Source organism: Ochlerotatus camptorhynchus, unplaced genomic scaffold, assembly GCF_037179485.1.
Source record: "Ochlerotatus camptorhynchus isolate MF236.1 unplaced genomic scaffold, CSIRO-AGI_Acam_v1.1 ptg000324l, whole genome shotgun sequence".
Taxonomy (NCBI): domain Eukaryota; kingdom Metazoa; phylum Arthropoda; class Insecta; order Diptera; family Culicidae; genus Ochlerotatus; species Ochlerotatus camptorhynchus.
Window position 1 is genome coordinate 4,594,486 of NW_027040812.1, and position 17,183 is coordinate 4,611,668.

Here is a 17,183-nt window from a genome sequence, read left to right on the forward strand (position 1 = left end):
TAAATTCCACCACAGAGATGGTCTAACGACGTCTAACCAGCCATACAAAAAAACGTCTAACGTTAGTCTCACGTTAGACTAACATGTTAGATCGAAAAGAGCTGTAACGTCTAACATAATGTGTCATATCAGTCTAATATTAGACGAACATTAGACTAACGTTAGACCAAATGTTAGTCTAATGGTCTAACGTGTTAGACTAACGTTAGACTCATGTTAGACTAACCTTCCGTGCTGGGCAATCTGACAACGCTGACTGTACAAAAATATCGATGTCATCGATAACTTATTTCAATCGCCCAATACTAGGCAACTGTCCAGTTGACAGCGATTTTGTCGAGAAACGTCAAATTTATTATTGTTTTCGATCGCTTCATCTGACGGAGAGGGAGAGCGCAATTTTGTTGATAAGAGAATCGAGAGAATAGCAAGAAACTCAATGTTGTTTTCAAATCGGCAGCTGATTGGCGCAGAGAGAATCCTCTAACCGACGTTTAGCTTCTCTCTCAGAACAGCTGCATCACGGCTCGACTCAAGACCGGAGCGACGAAGAGAGCGTGCTGGGTGCTGCTGTGTAACCAACAAAGCAGGCTGGCCTGGTGGTGGCTCCCCAAGTTGATTTGCTAACGCGAGTGAGTTCGTTTCTACGCGAGTGTAGTGTGTTGTCCTCCTGGAAGTAGCAAAAATCACAGCCCAAAAAGTAGTGTCGGTCGGCGCGGTTAATAGTTTGGGGAAGGAAGATCCATTTTGTTCCGATTCCTTACCAACCAAGTGGCCCATGAGCGGTCAAAGTCAATGAAAATGATTAGTGCCATCGTTTCGCGAGTAGTGATGTGAGTATTTTCTGGAAAAAATGATTCAGAGTGTAGTTTTATTTGTTGTGCCATGACCAACAAAGAAGAAGGAAAAATAAGAAAAGGCCGTTTTATGAGGATGTAGATTGCGACAGAGCTGATGATATTCAAATTGGTTTCCATTTTCGGATGTGCCAATGTCTTACTCAGTGTGATCTTTGTCCAGTTGAAGGATAATGAGCAAGGCGCCGCTGGAGCTACTACGATGGAATGGAATTTTCGAATGGCTGACAGTGCTACGCTGGATGGGGAATGAGTGGAGCCCACAATCGATCGATAATGAGTGTGAAGTTCTCCTGTTCTCTGTTGCTGTGCTACCGTCGAGTGTTTTTCGTGGATTGCTTATGTTATAGGGAGGCTGTAATGTGTCTTCTTGAACATGGGCCTTTTCTCTGTAGGTTTGCTGGTTTAAAAAGGTAAAATCTCGTTGAGATTCTGATTAATATGCATACAGCTGAGCAGGTCTTTTTTAAATCGATGTAATGGTCAATATCCGATTTGATTTGAGACAATAAGGAAACATGGTTTATCGCGTCATCATCACAATCATCAGTAAGGAGATCATATTCCAAAAACACGGGAGTCTTTCGCAATTAAATTAATTGACGATCCAATCAAAAGATGCTGAGAGACCTTTGAGACATCATGTTCCTATACTGTTGCAAAGACGTGACTAACCCTACATTATATAGAAGTAAACAAATAGATCAATTATTGATGTCCCGTGTATCCAAGGACGTAGACAAATCTATATGAAATCCTGGCTTATAGTTTAAACCTGATTCCTACAACAGTATTCTGATAGCACAAATAATGCTATTTACCCAATAGCAATAAAGGCATGGTCACCATAGTGGTGTTATACACTGAAAGTTTGAAGCAGCAACCCACTAGGCAACCGTCCATACCAACCAACCTGATTTGGTCATTAACCTCTGTAAGCCGGTGATAGCATTGACATAAATAATAATTTTTTAACTTTATTTTTGACTTGACATCAACACTACCTGTATAAAGCAGAACCCATTGCCAGTCATGGTGGCTCTCCTCCCCCATATTGCTGGTGATGTAATTTTTTGTTTAAAATAGGTGTATGGAAAACCTGTGCCCATCGATTGGAACGGAAATTAGTGTGTGGCATTAGGTCTTGTTTTTGTTGGTCTGCCGAGCGAATCAACAGCACTAGTACCTAGTAGGGTAAGATGCACCTCCAAGGCTAGATGACTTTGCAAATTTTGAATACATTTTCAATACATTTTCGAGGATTTATCATGCAGTATTGCTAGTTCAGACATAGTACTAGCAATGATCCTTAAAAAATCATCGAAAAGAGGTAAAAGGGTATTTTAAACGCCAAAGTGACATTTTTTTCCGGGGGTGCATCTTACTCCATTTTACACTACCTACTGGCTGCGTTCATTGTTCGACATTTGCGCGGTCGTTTTTTATTGTCATCTCTTTGTGGTGAAAATATATGTAAGTAATGATTATTTCGTGCATTACTCATCGTGCCATTAAGCGGATGTGTCGAAATCGGGGCGCTTTAGGTTTGTTTGTTATTTAAATATTTGATGGTTTTAGCGTTTCGTTGGTTTGAAATTTGTGTAAATTATTATTGAAACTCTACTTACTTCAGTCTCACCGTGCGGATCCGTTTCCCGTTTGGTCAAATCTCAAATGTCACTAAAATCGTGCTCCAATTTGTCATGTACATTTGTATGGTGCCTTAAATGGAATACAATGTAGAGCCGCGTGACCTTACTTATTACCTGTGACCAACCTGATATCTAACAACAATTACATTCAAATCGATTGCAAAATGCACATACTCTTCTAGTTTTATTGATATTTATCCATTGCAAGTAATATTTTGATATTTGTTATTGAGATTTAAGTTATCTTTTACATGTTATAAACTAAACATGAAAGAGAAGCAGATTTCACAAATCAAAATATATAGAAAATTAAAAATAACATAAATTGAATTCAATGAGTCGATCGAAATTGTTTCTGTGTTTGGCCATCAGATATCACTACTGTTGTTTGTAGCGACATCTGTCTGAAATTACGCATACACTGCTTTCCGTTAGTTGTTCACATAGGACTGTGCTAGACAATCTTATAAATCCCTGTCACAGGCTACAAAATATGGTACCTGACACTGCAAAACATGTCTGGTATAGATTGGATGTTTTAATAAGATTCCCGCCAAGAGAAAATGTTGCGAATAATCAGCACTGTTTGTGATTTATTTTTCGTCAGAGTAAACGGCAACCAGATTCAGAAGTGAAAAATGTCATGTCGATAACGGGGCTTCTGGGAGACAAAAACTATTATAGAACCTGAAAAATGTTCAAACAAGTGCTTGTTATAACTTATTAATACCATAATGTACTAAATAAAGCGAAGAAATGTTTTCCATCTAAACTTATCATCTAAACTTACTAAAATATTGTCAGTTATGAATGTAATACTTGTAGTTCACTGGCTGTTGTAACAATAATGTTTATTTATTTTGCTTGTTTGGTACTCACCGTTTTTATGAATGGGTGTCAGCGTTTCTCAATCTATGGGTCGCGGCCCACTGGAGGGTCGCAGGCTGCCTTTAGGTGGATCGCAGAAATTCGTACAACTTTGCCTGAGTTTTTCGTTTGCTTGCTGAGCATGGAAAATTATGTTCTTAAGAAGATTTATTTTGAAGCATTTACGTCTGCATTGAACTGATCATCAATGCTTCACGGTTTTTTTTTAATTCTTTTTACAAATGCTTCCGGCAACGTGGGGCTTTAGGTAGTGATGAAACGTCGCTAGAACTATTCCAGAGCCGCAGAGCAAGTCAAAGACTTGAAGAAATACTTTAAGACTCCTCATCCATTCCTATGAGCTAGGTAAAGGAGTGTGCGTTTGCCTAGTCCTGTCGTATTTGTTTTTGAAGTTCTCTGATCATCCTAGAAGTACTCGGAACTTTCCTGATCATAATGAAACTACCGGAAAATCTGTTTTTAAAGATCTCTTGACTATCTTGAAGATAGGGTCGAAGGGCCGCGCTGCGAAAATGACGTGTTTTGTTTTGCAGCGTCGTTTTCGTTCTAGTAAAAATGTTCTAAATTTACAATTTCATTTTTAAAAAGTGTTATTTTGAAAGTACAGAAGTGATGTTGAAAAGTGCATGAAGTGAAAATTTTCAAAATCCTATCCGTTGCATGTTGCATGTGGTGCCGACTACGCGACTCAGCTAAGTTTATTTACCTTTTCGTTCCTCTGTCCTCGATAGGAAATATCCATCTAATTCAAGACGATTATTTCAAAACTTACTAAATACGTGTCATTCAAGTATTGCACTACTGCTTGATTGAATGTTTCAGTACATTATCAAGGGTGTATATTTGTATCGATATGTATTAGAGCGGGACTTATCATGCGTGAAAATAGCTTCTTGAAATGGGCTATTGTAGCTGCGGTAGAGCTGTCATCTTCTAACTCCCGGGTTCAAGCTTCTTTGCATTCATAAAAAATGATCAGAGTGGCAAGTGAACCAGGAAAACCGGGAAAAGTCGGGAATTTATTTTCACCAGGAAAAACCGGGAATAAACCAGGAATTTCATAAGTCCACCAGGAAAATAATCTTGTTTGTATAATTTAAATTCGTTTTAAATTTGATGCATGTCAAAGTTTCTTTTTATAATCAGTTCAAAACTAACCATTTTGTTCAAGCTAAATCTTTCACACAACTAAACATTGATGAACAAAATTCACCATGAGAATTGAGTAAATATATTTTGTATTTATTTTTAATTTAATTTTTTTCTCGAATCATGCATGTTTTGTGCTTAATTGATAGCAGACTTAAGCAGTGCCGACGCGTAACTACTTTGAATTACCTGTTCAACATGTTCAATAAAAAAAGTTCAATTTCTAAAAGCTTCAGATAAAGCCTTCGAACTTCATGCAAGTTCTACAAATTTCGGGAAAGTCTTACAAGTTTCAGGAAAATCCTGTGAACTACTGTACTGACCTACGACGGTCAGGAAATCTCTCCAAACCTTCAGAGAAGTTCTACAAATTTCAGGGATGTCTTACGAACTTCAGGGAAGTCCTTTAATCTTTGGGGAATAACTACGAATTTAACAGAATTTTCTACAGATTTAATGTAACTTCTACGACATTTAGGCATTGCTTAAAACTTAAGGATAATCCTATGACACTTTTGGATTTTTTCCGAGCTTCAGAGAAATCTTCAATACTCTTGGGAAGTCCTCTGAACTTAACATAGTTCTCAAACCTCAAAAAAGTTCCTGAACTTCCGAGAAGTCGATTGAACTACAGGAAGTCCTACGAAAGTCATGAGAGCTCTCCAATCTTCAGGGAATTTCCAAGAAATTAACGAAAGACCGACAAACTCTTGGAAAACCCTTCGATATTTAAAGCCTTATGAACTTCAGGGAAACTCTTCTAAATTTAAGGTCCTCATATATTCAGTTAAGTCCTTCAAACTTCAGGGAAGTCTTCAGATCTTCGAGAAAGTTCTTCAAACTTGAAGGAAGTCTTACGAACTTCTGAGAATTTCTACGAACTTCGTGGTATTTCTACGATATTTAAGAAATTCCTATGAATTTCAAAAAACTCCGAACTTCAGGGAAGTCATAAGATCTTAAGAAAAAGTCCTTCGAACTTCGGGAAAGTCGCATGAAATTCAGACAATATAAACTTCAATGAGCCCTCCAGGAAAAGCCTTAACGTTTCTATGAACTTCTTTTTAATAATAAGATTTATTAACCTAGCTTTATTAATGAAATCTTTTCATCATATGATTTTGAAATCATGTTGTAATCAAAATTCCGCTAAATAAGATCCTTAATCGTTGACAATTTGCGGAAAATTTAAACAAACTGGAAATCGGTAAAATTATTAGAAGCAAAGGTTTGTTTAATGAGTCCTCATTCATATCACACTTCGCAATTTCATCTTGAGATAAACTAGCCCGTATGTATGTATGTATGTAAGTAGCCACCATCCTAGCTTGGGTCTTGCCCTGCATGCGGCTGCACTCAACAGCAAGATCAAATTCCGTCATCATTCTGAATTCAACATACTGCTGTATGAAGGGCCAAAAAGGGTTGGACGGGCCCGTAAGCAGAGGCACTTACGCGAAACCCGCGGGAATAAGAGAATCTCCTTCCAACAATATGATCCAACAAAATGAATAACGAAATTCGCAATACATGTTAAGCTTTCCACGGGATGGTTTGTTAAATAAGAGCGCGTCAAATTCATTGCAACTGTTGGAGTGAAATGTAACTATCTAAAATGACAGTACACATTCCCTTCTAGACTCCGGTTGGCACTCCACTCCATTGTCCAGTTACAACTTCAATGATGCCCTGATGCTCCCTCCCCTCCCAGTATTTATTGTAATTTACATTATGAATTTATATATAATCATGTAATATATAATGTTTATAAAATATGTAGTAGAATGAAAAATATAATAAAAAATAAAGATGTTTTACAAAATACAAATAACCTAGATTATTGGGTCCTATACACACACTTTTTGTTTTATGTGCCATGAAATGACATAATGCATAATTGTATGTTTTGAAAATATAATACTGAAGTATTGAATCAATAGACCGAAAATCGAGGTTATTTGGACATGAGATATTATATTTAAAAGGATACTACCAAACCGACCATCAAACGCACTGCCCACAAAAGCAGACACGTCCCCTCAAAAATGCAATCGAGAAATGTACAAGAACAATCCTCAACTGGAACGTACTCACCAAATCAATATATCCGGGAGCGCATTCCCGATGTCGTCAAACGGCAAAAAAAGGGAACTCGGTGAGAAAATTTGTGATAGGAATTTTCACTGAAAACAACCGCGAATTTCACCATCCAACTGCGAAACACATTCAGAAGCACGTTTGGTACACTTTCGATATCAATTTCTTTCGGAAAAACTTAATTACTTATTTTTTGCAAAAATAGTTGCAAGTGAACCAACATCAACACCGATCGTGCCAAGCTCTTTCACGCACCTTTCAGCGCGTACATAAACTGAAATGAACCATTATCACTCGCGATGACACAAATATCTGATCCGAGAAAAAAAAATCAAACAACGCAGAAATCGCCAAATCTTCTGATGCTTGCAAACATGATGAATCACGTATTCTTTCTCGATTCTAAAACTTCCCAGAAAGCGAGGAAACCACCAATCACACACGTATAACCGTCCGGGAGGCAGAGTGCCAGCGCTAAGCCCGCAAATGCAACCGAAACTATGAAAGCGAACGCACGCACAAAACAGAGAACAAACACAACCGTATCCAAATGGGTTCCGTGCGCGACACCTTGAGATAAACTAGCCCGTTGGCTACAAATCTCAATAATAAAATTGAAAAAATCGCAGTTTCAAAAACACTAAATTTCAGACATTAGATAGGTACTAGCTTCTTAACAGCAAACAATCGGGCATTCACAAGAACCCTAATACCTATTTTGGTTTGTGAAATTCCGCATTGCGCAAAGAATGATGGTACAAGGATTCACTTTATTTTGTTTTTCATTAAAAATTGTTTTTTTAAATACATGGTTTTTAAAACCAGGAAATTTTTTAATCATTGACCAGGAAAACCAGGAAAAAACCAGGAATTTCAAAATGGAAATTCACTTGCCACCCTGAATGATTGCAGGCAGATTTTATTCATAATACCACTGCAAGACAGTGGGAGTTTGTTAGGCCAAGGGCGAATCTTCATTCTAATCTACGATTCCACATACTATTATTAACCTTTTATACCCCGTTCACATTACAGCCTATATTACGTAATATATTGCCAGTTCAGAGTAAAATTAGCATTTGGCGTCAGATTTGACAACCGAAATTGACAATCGTCACTGACAGCTGCTTTTGGGATTTTCGAACACTGAACCAAACTCGTTGCTTGAAGACCTTATTCGCATGAAAACACATAAAATGTAAAAGGAAACATTCAAAACAACAATTCAGGTGGAAGTTCGCAAGATAAATTGAAGAAATCTTGAAATATTTGAATATAAAAATAAATTAAAACGGCTTTTCAGCGCATTGGCAAAAGAAGGTACTCCAATCAACCTATGGACTACTACACTATTTCATTTCATGAGGACACCGTCTCCACAACTATTTAGTAGATTCTAGAGTTACATGTGGTTCCAGTATAGCCTGATTGATACAATTGATAATCCAGCGGATCGGGTCGATTGCATCAAGAGGGATCGATCTGTCTTCAACCGAGGCTTCAAAGAATGATAAAGGGTGTCCACGATGAAATTGCCACACTATGAAATTGCTCTAACTTTTTAACCGTTGGGTAGAATTTAATGAAAATTTGGGTGGATTTAGTTCATAGTGCATTATTTACATCCTGCAAGTTTTAAAGTCCTGTGATCAAAACTCGCGGAAATGGAGTCGAAAGAACAGCTCGTGCGTGATAAAATCTTGCGCATTCATCACGAGAACAAGGATCTCTCGCATCGTTCCATCGCTAAAACGTTGGGAATCGCGAATTCCACGGTGTCGCGAGTGATTAAGCGGTTCGAGGAACGGTTGACCACCGATCGGAAGCCCAGAAGTGAAGGAAAAAGTATTCCGTGGGGCCTTCAACCGAAATCCGAACGCCTCCGTTAGGGATGTGGCTAAGAAGCTGCACCTAAGCCGAAGTTTTGTCCAGAAGGCCAAAACTAAGGCTGGGCTTCGAACGTTCAAGGTACAAAAGGCCCCTAATCGCGACGAGAAGCAGAACAAGTCCGCCAAAACCCGTGCCAGGAAGTTGTACCTCAACATGCTGACGAAAGTTGAATGCTGCATCATGGACGACGAAACATATGTGAAGGCCGACTTCAAACAGATCCCCGGCAACCTGTTTTTCACGGCCAAGGATAAGTTCAGCGTTCCGGAGCATGTCCGCACTCAGAAGATGTCCAAATTTGCGAAGAAATTCCTGGTTTGGCAAGCCATCTGCACGTGCGGGAAGCGGAGTGCACCTTTCGTGACCCAGGACACGATGAACGGACAGGTGTACTTAAAAGAGTGCCTCCAGAAGCGGCTGCTTCCTCTCCTGAAGGCCCACAACGTCCCAACAATCTTCTGGCCGGATTTGGCCTCATGCCACTACTCCAAGGACGTGCTGAAGTGGTATGCGGACAATAAGGTCAATTTCATGCCGAAAATGTTCAACCCTCCCAACACTCCGGAGCTCCGCCCCATCGAGAAGTACTGGGCGATTATGAAGCAGCACCTTCTTAAACGACCTAAGGTAGTGAAGACAGTCGAGGAACTGAAGAAAGTATGGGTTTACATGCAAAAAACGGTTGATTCACAGGTTGTGCAAAATCTTATGGCCGGGGTTAAGGCCAAGGTGCGGGCATTTGCGTATGGACTGTAAATAAAATACGAGTAAAATGGTAAAATGAAGTTTAATAGTTATTTCTCTATCCCTGAAAATTTGATGGCAATCGGATGAAAACTCGAATTTTGCGAATCAATTTTGTGTGTGGCAATTTCATCGTGGACACCCTTTAGTTTCTATCCGGTTGTGTTTATGTTTGACAGCTGCGAATTTTGCTTCTTCTTATTTGTGAAATGTCGATGCATGCATGCTAAGATACACTGAAGTCTTTTTTTACACGGTTTTTTTTACGCGGTTTTTTTACACGGTTTTCCACGATTTACACGGTACGTTTTTAACGATTTCTCGACAACGATACAACCTATCGACTTGATTTCAATCACATTATCCGTTTCAAGCTATAGGTAATCGAATGGCATACTTAAAAAAAAAAAAATCACAATTTTTGGTGTAAATACAGAAATTTTTAAAATATGTCTATATGGACCATATCATGCTTTAATTACAAATGGCATCAAAATCCGATTTTTTAAAAACATTTAAGCATGCGAAAAATCAAAATCTCGTAGGTTTTTGTTTACACGATACGTATCCCCCGTGTAAAAAAAGACCTGAGTATATATGTGAATCAGCAATATAAGGTGATCCAAGAGACGTTTCTCAGTGGAACTGACAACTAGAAATCAAGAGTGTGTGAGTGATCTGGTGTTAATGGTGCTGAATGTAAACATAAACAAAGCAGAAATTCATATGAGAGTGAACTGCTAGTTCTACTGTGATCTGTCAGAAGTTCTTGTTAAACAAAAAAGTCAGCTGATCGCAACTGTCTCGTGGACAACCTTATTCAATACACTTTGATAATCGAGCAGAAAAGCATCAGAGCTTTCGTCGCTGCTGTCATGACAACGCAACTTTGCTTTATGTTCTCAGGCTGCGTTCCAATAAGGCTGTCCACGAGACAGTTGCGATCAGCTAACTTTTTTGTTTACCAAGAACTTTTGACATATCTGCTTTGTTTATGTTTACATTCAGCACCATTAACACTAGATCAGATCTCGTTGCTGGATACGTGATTGTCAAGAGAAAGTGCGAGTTGCATGAAAACTGTACCCCTTTTTACCACTCCGAACACGATGCCTCCGGTAAAATGTGTAGTAGAAAATTGGCAATGTTTGAAAAATCATTGCTCTACAATTTATCGATAGATTTTAAATCTATTGATACCGAATAAATTTTTAAAGTATCTAGTTTTAGATGGTGTCAATAAATTTGAAATTCGTCAATAAATGTAAATGGCTGAGCTAATATTTTTGAAATATTTCAAGTTTGCCGTTACACATTTTACCGAGGCTTCGGGTACGGAGTGTTTATGACATATATAGTAAATGCCAATATCGCCAATAAGGACCAATGTAGGAGCGGAGGTCAAGAAATCGGCCTTAAGCCGCTTGATTACAGTAGACGTTAGCTAAGTGGAAATCCTTGGACTGAAACAAATACTCAGTCAATGGATATTTATCTGTCAAAATTTAATTTCAATTTGTTGACATGGATGGGTACTAGACTGATGCAAAATTTGACCTTTTCGCTCCACAGTGCTTAAATGGTTTCAAATCGGGTCCTGATTAGCCTCCCAAAGTTACAACTCATCTGGTTAGAAACAGACTTTTTTTTAACTTGATTTGTTTTTCGTCGATCTTGTTTTCCGTGCTGAGCACCAATGCTACCGACGCCAGGAAGGCAGTTCCCACGCCTGGACCCTACCTATCGACCCATCAACTCATGAACCGGGGACCAACGGCTTTACTTCCCTTCCGAAGGAAGGCGTGATCAGAGATGCTATACCTCAGAACATCCCGGCGGCGCCGACTGATATTGAACCCAGGCCTGCTGGGGCGAGAGGCAATCACGCTTACTACTACACCACCGGCGCCGCTAGAAACAGACTTCGCACAAGCCATTTGAAGTTTACATGTAAACTACTATGGGAAATCTCAACTTTTTGTTCATTGCCTTGTAGTCTTTAGTCAACTTTGCTGAAGATCGTTTCTATGTAAAACGAGACAGGAAAAAGTTATTAAATAGTTAAGAGATTGGTAAACTTATGACATGATCAAGCAGCTACTCTGTAGGCAACACTGTATTTTGTGTTCTTTGTTCTATTCAACGCCCCAGAAACACCAATGTTGCCTGCTGAGCAGTTGATTGAGCATGATCATAAGACATCAGCGCATTGAACCATTGATAACTTTCGATCCTTGCATTTAATCAAAAATGGTCTTGAGCAAAGTTGTAGCTGGGAAAATTTCCTACAAGCACAGTTGAAAGCTTTTGAAGCAGACCGATATGGTGAATTATTAGATAGACATGAACAAAAATCTTGGTTTTACCACAGACAAACAGACATAACACTCACAATTCGTTCATCGAACATGCATTTAACGGACAATTTAAAAGTATAGTAGTTGGTAGCACCGCCACCTGTGGCGCTCATAGTCGATTCCCTTGCGTTTGACGTTTACACACTACCGCCATCTGTTCTGCGTAGTGCCCACCACAGTGTACTTAACAGATGGCGGTAATGTTTTAGTGACGATGTTTTACAGTGAGAAATATTCAATGTGTTATGTCTGTTTGTCTGTGGTTTTACCATAGTAATTTCCATACAAACTTCAAATGGTTTGTGCCCTCTCAGTTTCTCACCAAATGGGTTCAAATTTTGAGAGGTTAGTCAGGATCCGATTTGGAATCGTTTAAGTATTGTGGAGCGAACATTTCAAATTTTGCATCACTCTAATGGGCACTGATGTATTTTAAATATTTTTTGTACTATCAGGTTTGATACATGATATGCATTTTAGTTAGCGATTGTCCTTTGGTTGTTGAAAAAGTCGACACAACTCAGCGATCGTTAAATATACGTAATGGAATAATTATTTTACTCCTGTTTGTTTTTCAAACCAATTTAGTTTGCATAAGAAGCATCTAATTTGAAGTATTTCACTAAATACATTTATAATATACTTAAGACATTTCTCTCATGGGGTCGACCCCGGTGTAGTGGTAAGCATCCATACCTCTCACGCCAAAGTCACGAGTTCAAATCTCACCCCGGACAAGTCACAAGCGTTAAAGTTACTGAAAAAAAAAAGATTTCACTCATGTAGAAGAATTAAAGGAAATCTGCAAAACTGATAGATATAAACCTTTGTTCAAAAACCTTTGTTGTTTTTTAGAAGATACCAGGAAAACCGGGAAAAAACCAGGAATTTAAAATCAGAAATTCACTTGCCACCCTGATTCAGTATGGTTTCACGCGATTTTTTTCGTTCGTACTTTTCACCGTGTTTTCTCAAATTGCAACCGAATTTTGTGTAAAATGTTTAAAAAAATCAGATCGAAATTTCTGTAATCATTCTAAAAGAGGACCAAATCGAGAAAAAAAATAAAATCGCGTAAAACAGAATTGACTGTACTGTGCTTCAGAACATCAATATCCACGCTCCCATCCATTTATGGATTCCCGCTCACCGCACTTCTTACAGATACAACAATCATACAATGCCAGAAGCAGACTATTTCATTATGTGTATGAGGTGTTTGATTTTAATATTTGTATACTAGTTTGAGAACAGAATTTAGTATTTTTAAACCGCAACTTGAGATATTCTGTCAAAGATGGTAAACCAATTCAATAATACTTTTTCAATACTCCAGAATACTCTAAAAAAGGTATAATCCTAAAACTATCAAAATGTCATAGCCTTCCGGAATTTAAAAACAAGTACATATTTTGCAATTTGTTTTTTTTTTATTTTCGTCCATGCTATTTATAATTTACCTAGTATGATTTCTCCTTGTTAACATCACGGATTGCGCTCCTTCAAACGTATGACAATCAAATATTTATTTACCGAAAGAGAGAGTCTTGCTCAGTGCGTGGTCCAAGACCCGAAAATGGAGAAGAAAGCGACGACTGGCGACCTAATGTATGCATACAGCTTCAGCTCGATTAGGAAACTTGTTGCTAAAATTAAACATATTACGTGCATGGAACCAGACCGATAGTCGCCGCGCTTTACAACTTCTACCAATCCGGCATCGTGGGTTTGGTGTAGTAAAGTTCAATGCGCTGTTGTATCGACGGGTCTGAGTCTTTGTAAATGTTGCAAACTTAAAAGAAAGGGAATCGGTCTCGCTGCTAAACTGAGTCAGAACAGTACACTCGTTGCATGTGCATAAGATAAATCTAACCATTCCGGTACCGGTTCTCGCTCAATGCACATATACTGTCTGGCTCATGCAATACTATCACAATTCAAATTTTCCAATTTCAATTTTTTTTTCGTTTTATCGGTTAAAAGCATACAAGAACCAAATAATGGCACTGTATAACACCTTAACAGTGCATTCATCCAGCGGAGGATTGACAAAACAATACAATCCATAAGGCATAAGATCTACATGAAAAATCAAAAACAATGCGATATTTTCGACGTTTTTATTTTATTTTGAGTTGTGACAGTATTGTATGAACCTAGCGATATTATTCCCAAGACTTCCTCCAAGTCCATCAGATGCAGCGTGTTTACGACAAATAGATCGCATGCATTGAATACTAAACAGCACCGAACTAGACTCCACGCACCGCATTTCAAATGCAACGAACCGTCCATCCACGTAATATTTAATAACTGTTCCCTCTGTTGTCCATGCGTCAGCGTGCAATTCTTAGTGGTACAACCTACCAGTTTGGGAGTAGTTTGTTTACCTCGACATACGACTACAAAACCGTCGTCACATCGCCAGTCTTTTTGACGTTTTCCTATATGGGCATGTTGACTAATTTAAATCTAGGTAAGAAATCGTAAAAGTTTGCATGCACAAGCCAATCTTCCAAATCCAGAAATGAATTTGACAATTACTTTGCTCGCTAAGCATTACACGGTAAATGGGCCGACAGGTGAGGTCAACGTTTGTAAATAAATAAACACGTATGAAGCGACTGCAAGGTGAACAACTTCTAACTGGGAGAAGCAAAACGTTTTGGTGTGGTTTACTAAATAGGAACCTATTTCCGTTACAAGAACCCAGTTCCTAGTCTGTGTTTCATTTATTGCTTATATTATCTTCATTTCATCTGGAGTGGCACACGAAATCATACTCAATTAAGCAAAAATGAAAATAAACTGCATAAAGAAGGTACACGGCAAAAGTTGGTCGAACAATCGAGGTACACACTTAAAAATAGCATCGTATTTGGTATATTTTTTTACTGATCTGTCAACAACTGACTTTAAAGTTTCAAATCGATGGAAATTCAACAAGAGTAGAAAAATTTCGTTGAATCGAAATTTATTATAATAAATTATTATTTATAATAATTTTTCAAAGAGCTATCCGCATTTGTTTTTTAGTCACCTAATTTAAACGTTATGCTTATGTGCTCTAATTTGAAAAAAAAAAAATATTAGAACTTCAAAATAATTAAAATTTTAAAATGTGTACCAATTTTTGTCGTGTACATTCCTTACCTACATCTTTAACACGAGAGCACAGCCGTGAGACATAAACACCCGTTCAAGCCGTTAGCCACTAAGTAGAACTAGGATCTAGCTTGTTGTGGTGCTTTGTTGAATGTGAAGATATTCATTTAAGCAGAATGCAAATGCACTTTGCTACGATTGTGTTTCAAGATACTGATTGGATATTTAAATGGAGTAAACCCTGTCGTGCAGTGGTATATATGCAATGTAATGATATTGATGTATGCGTCGTTTAGTGTAGGTCAAAATCAACCTCGCTATAAATCATTTGGATTTTACAAACATCTTCTTCTTCTTCTTCTTCGCATATTTGCTTATTGTGTGTTCTCAACTTAGTGTTCTAAATGCCCTTCCACAGCTATTAATTGAGAGCTTTCGATGCCAATACCAATTTGAATATTGCAGGGCTGATAGCGGGTCACTTTTTAGTGACTTTGTCACTTTTTTGAAGGTGGTCACTAAAAAGTCCCTATTTTCGACAAAAAGTCACTAAAGTCACTTTTTTCGCCATTCCTGCTTGAATTGCAATGTAAAATTCATTAAAAAAAAAATAAAAATTGTAACAGTGCTACACTCCTTAGTTCTTAGTTGGAAGTACGCAGAAGAAACCTGGACGATACATAATCAAAGCACACTTTTATTTGCGATTTCACACCTTTGAGGAGTCCAGATTCAACTGCAAAATTAAATAATCAGGGTGACCGGGACTAGATTTTCAGGATACAGTTACTTTGAAGAACTATTAAAAGAACTTTTTTCCAAGTAGGCCTGTGAACAATTTCTTGGGTACAAATTGGACTAGGAACTACTTGGAAAGCAGTTCCAGATAATTTTAAGGAGAAATCCATTTGAATTTTCAGTAGAACTTAGAGAAAAACTCCAAGACAATTCAGATTAAAAATTTATAAGAACTCAGAGGTGAACAGTATGGGAATTTCTAAGGGGGTGAATTATTTAAAAAAGTTTATAATTCAAAGAGAATCTAAGGACGAATTTGATGATTGTTTTAGTGTTCTGCAGAGAATTTCTGCACCGTTATAAAAAAATTCAAGGCACTCCCAGAGATAAACTCGAATTTATTTTAGATGAACTCTATAAAAATAAATTCTTTTAAAGAAATACTTCAACTTAAATATAATCCTGTTAAGCTCTGTAAAGCTCTGGAACTTCAAATACGGCAAGTTGGAATTTAAATAACTTTAGTTTAGTTTAAATTTTTATTCTTGTCAATGTGTATAAAATTTAACCCTTGGATCATTTTCAATGTCCTAGAACTCTAGTTTTGTAGGCAATTCTGAGGCAATTCCAAGGCAACATTGAATAGGATTCAATACAAATTTTAATGAAAATTCATAACAGCCTTTGACTATTATTCTTAAGGAATTATGAGAAAATTTGGACGAGAAGGAGGATTACACCATGATCATTCTGAGCAGAACGTCAAGATAATACAAAAGAGGACATTCTGAGGATAATTTAAAGAAGATTCTGAGACAAAAGAAACCGAAGCATATTTCTATGTGTGTTTTTGAAGAAATCATAGGATTACAATTGAAAATGAGTATAATTTCTATCGAACCTCAAATGAATTCGGTCAAAAATTTCAAGAGGGTTCTGACAAATTTTGTGGAGAAAATTAAGGGGAAGCTCACCGGCCCAAAAATAAAAAAATATTTTCGGTACGTTTTTATTTTTCTAAAAATATTGGGAAAAATTATCAAAAATCCAAGAAAATCAGTTTCTTCCTTAGATTTTTGTCAAAAATTACATGCAAAAAATTTTTTTCTATCCCATCATGAAAAAAAATTGGACTCTCAGAAAAACCGAAAAGTTGATGTTTTGTGGTTTTTTGAGTCCAACTTTATGCCATAATGACTTATAAAACATGTTTTTGCACGTGAATTTTCTTTAAAAAATTAGAAAATTTTTTATTTTTTTAGATTTTTGAAACTTTTTTTTTCAATATTTTTAGAAAAATCAAAACGTAATTATTTTTTTCGAAGCGGTGAGCTTCCCCTTAAGCAAAACTGTAAGTAATTTTTCAGGTGAGAATTGCATAGTTGTGAGTTGAATACCAGGGAAAGGAGCCAAATTCAACGGTAATTTTAAGCATACTTCCAACGGATTTCTTAGATTCCTTAGAAAATTCTGAGCTAAATTTCAAGTGGATTTTGAGGAGTATTCTAAGGATATTCCGGTGTTATTTTTTCAGATAATTCAAAGGAGAATCCCAGCAGCATTTCGAAGAATTTTTGAGATTTCCTAGCAGAACTAAAAAAATGTTCCTAAGATAATTCCATGGGAATTTCAGGATAATATTAAGTAAATGTTGAGGTGAATTTTCAGGAGAATTCTTCAGGAAATTCCTAGCAACAATTATTAAT

General features: G+C 37.3%; 1 protein-coding gene across 2 annotated transcripts in view; it reads left to right on the forward strand.

Moving 5' to 3' along the window:
• The first annotated feature begins 596 nt into the window (after positions 1–596).
• The window catches only part of LOC135707997 (receptor expression-enhancing protein 2-like), a 97,156-nt gene continuing 80,569 nt past the window's right edge, over positions 597–17,183 (forward strand). The window contains exon 1 of one of the 2 annotated variants that reach the window (XR_010518277.1): positions 597–833. The gene's annotated coding sequence lies outside the window, so the exon portion shown is untranslated. The remainder of the gene's footprint in view (positions 834–17,183) is intronic. The other variant, XR_010518276.1, reaches the window with a different exon arrangement.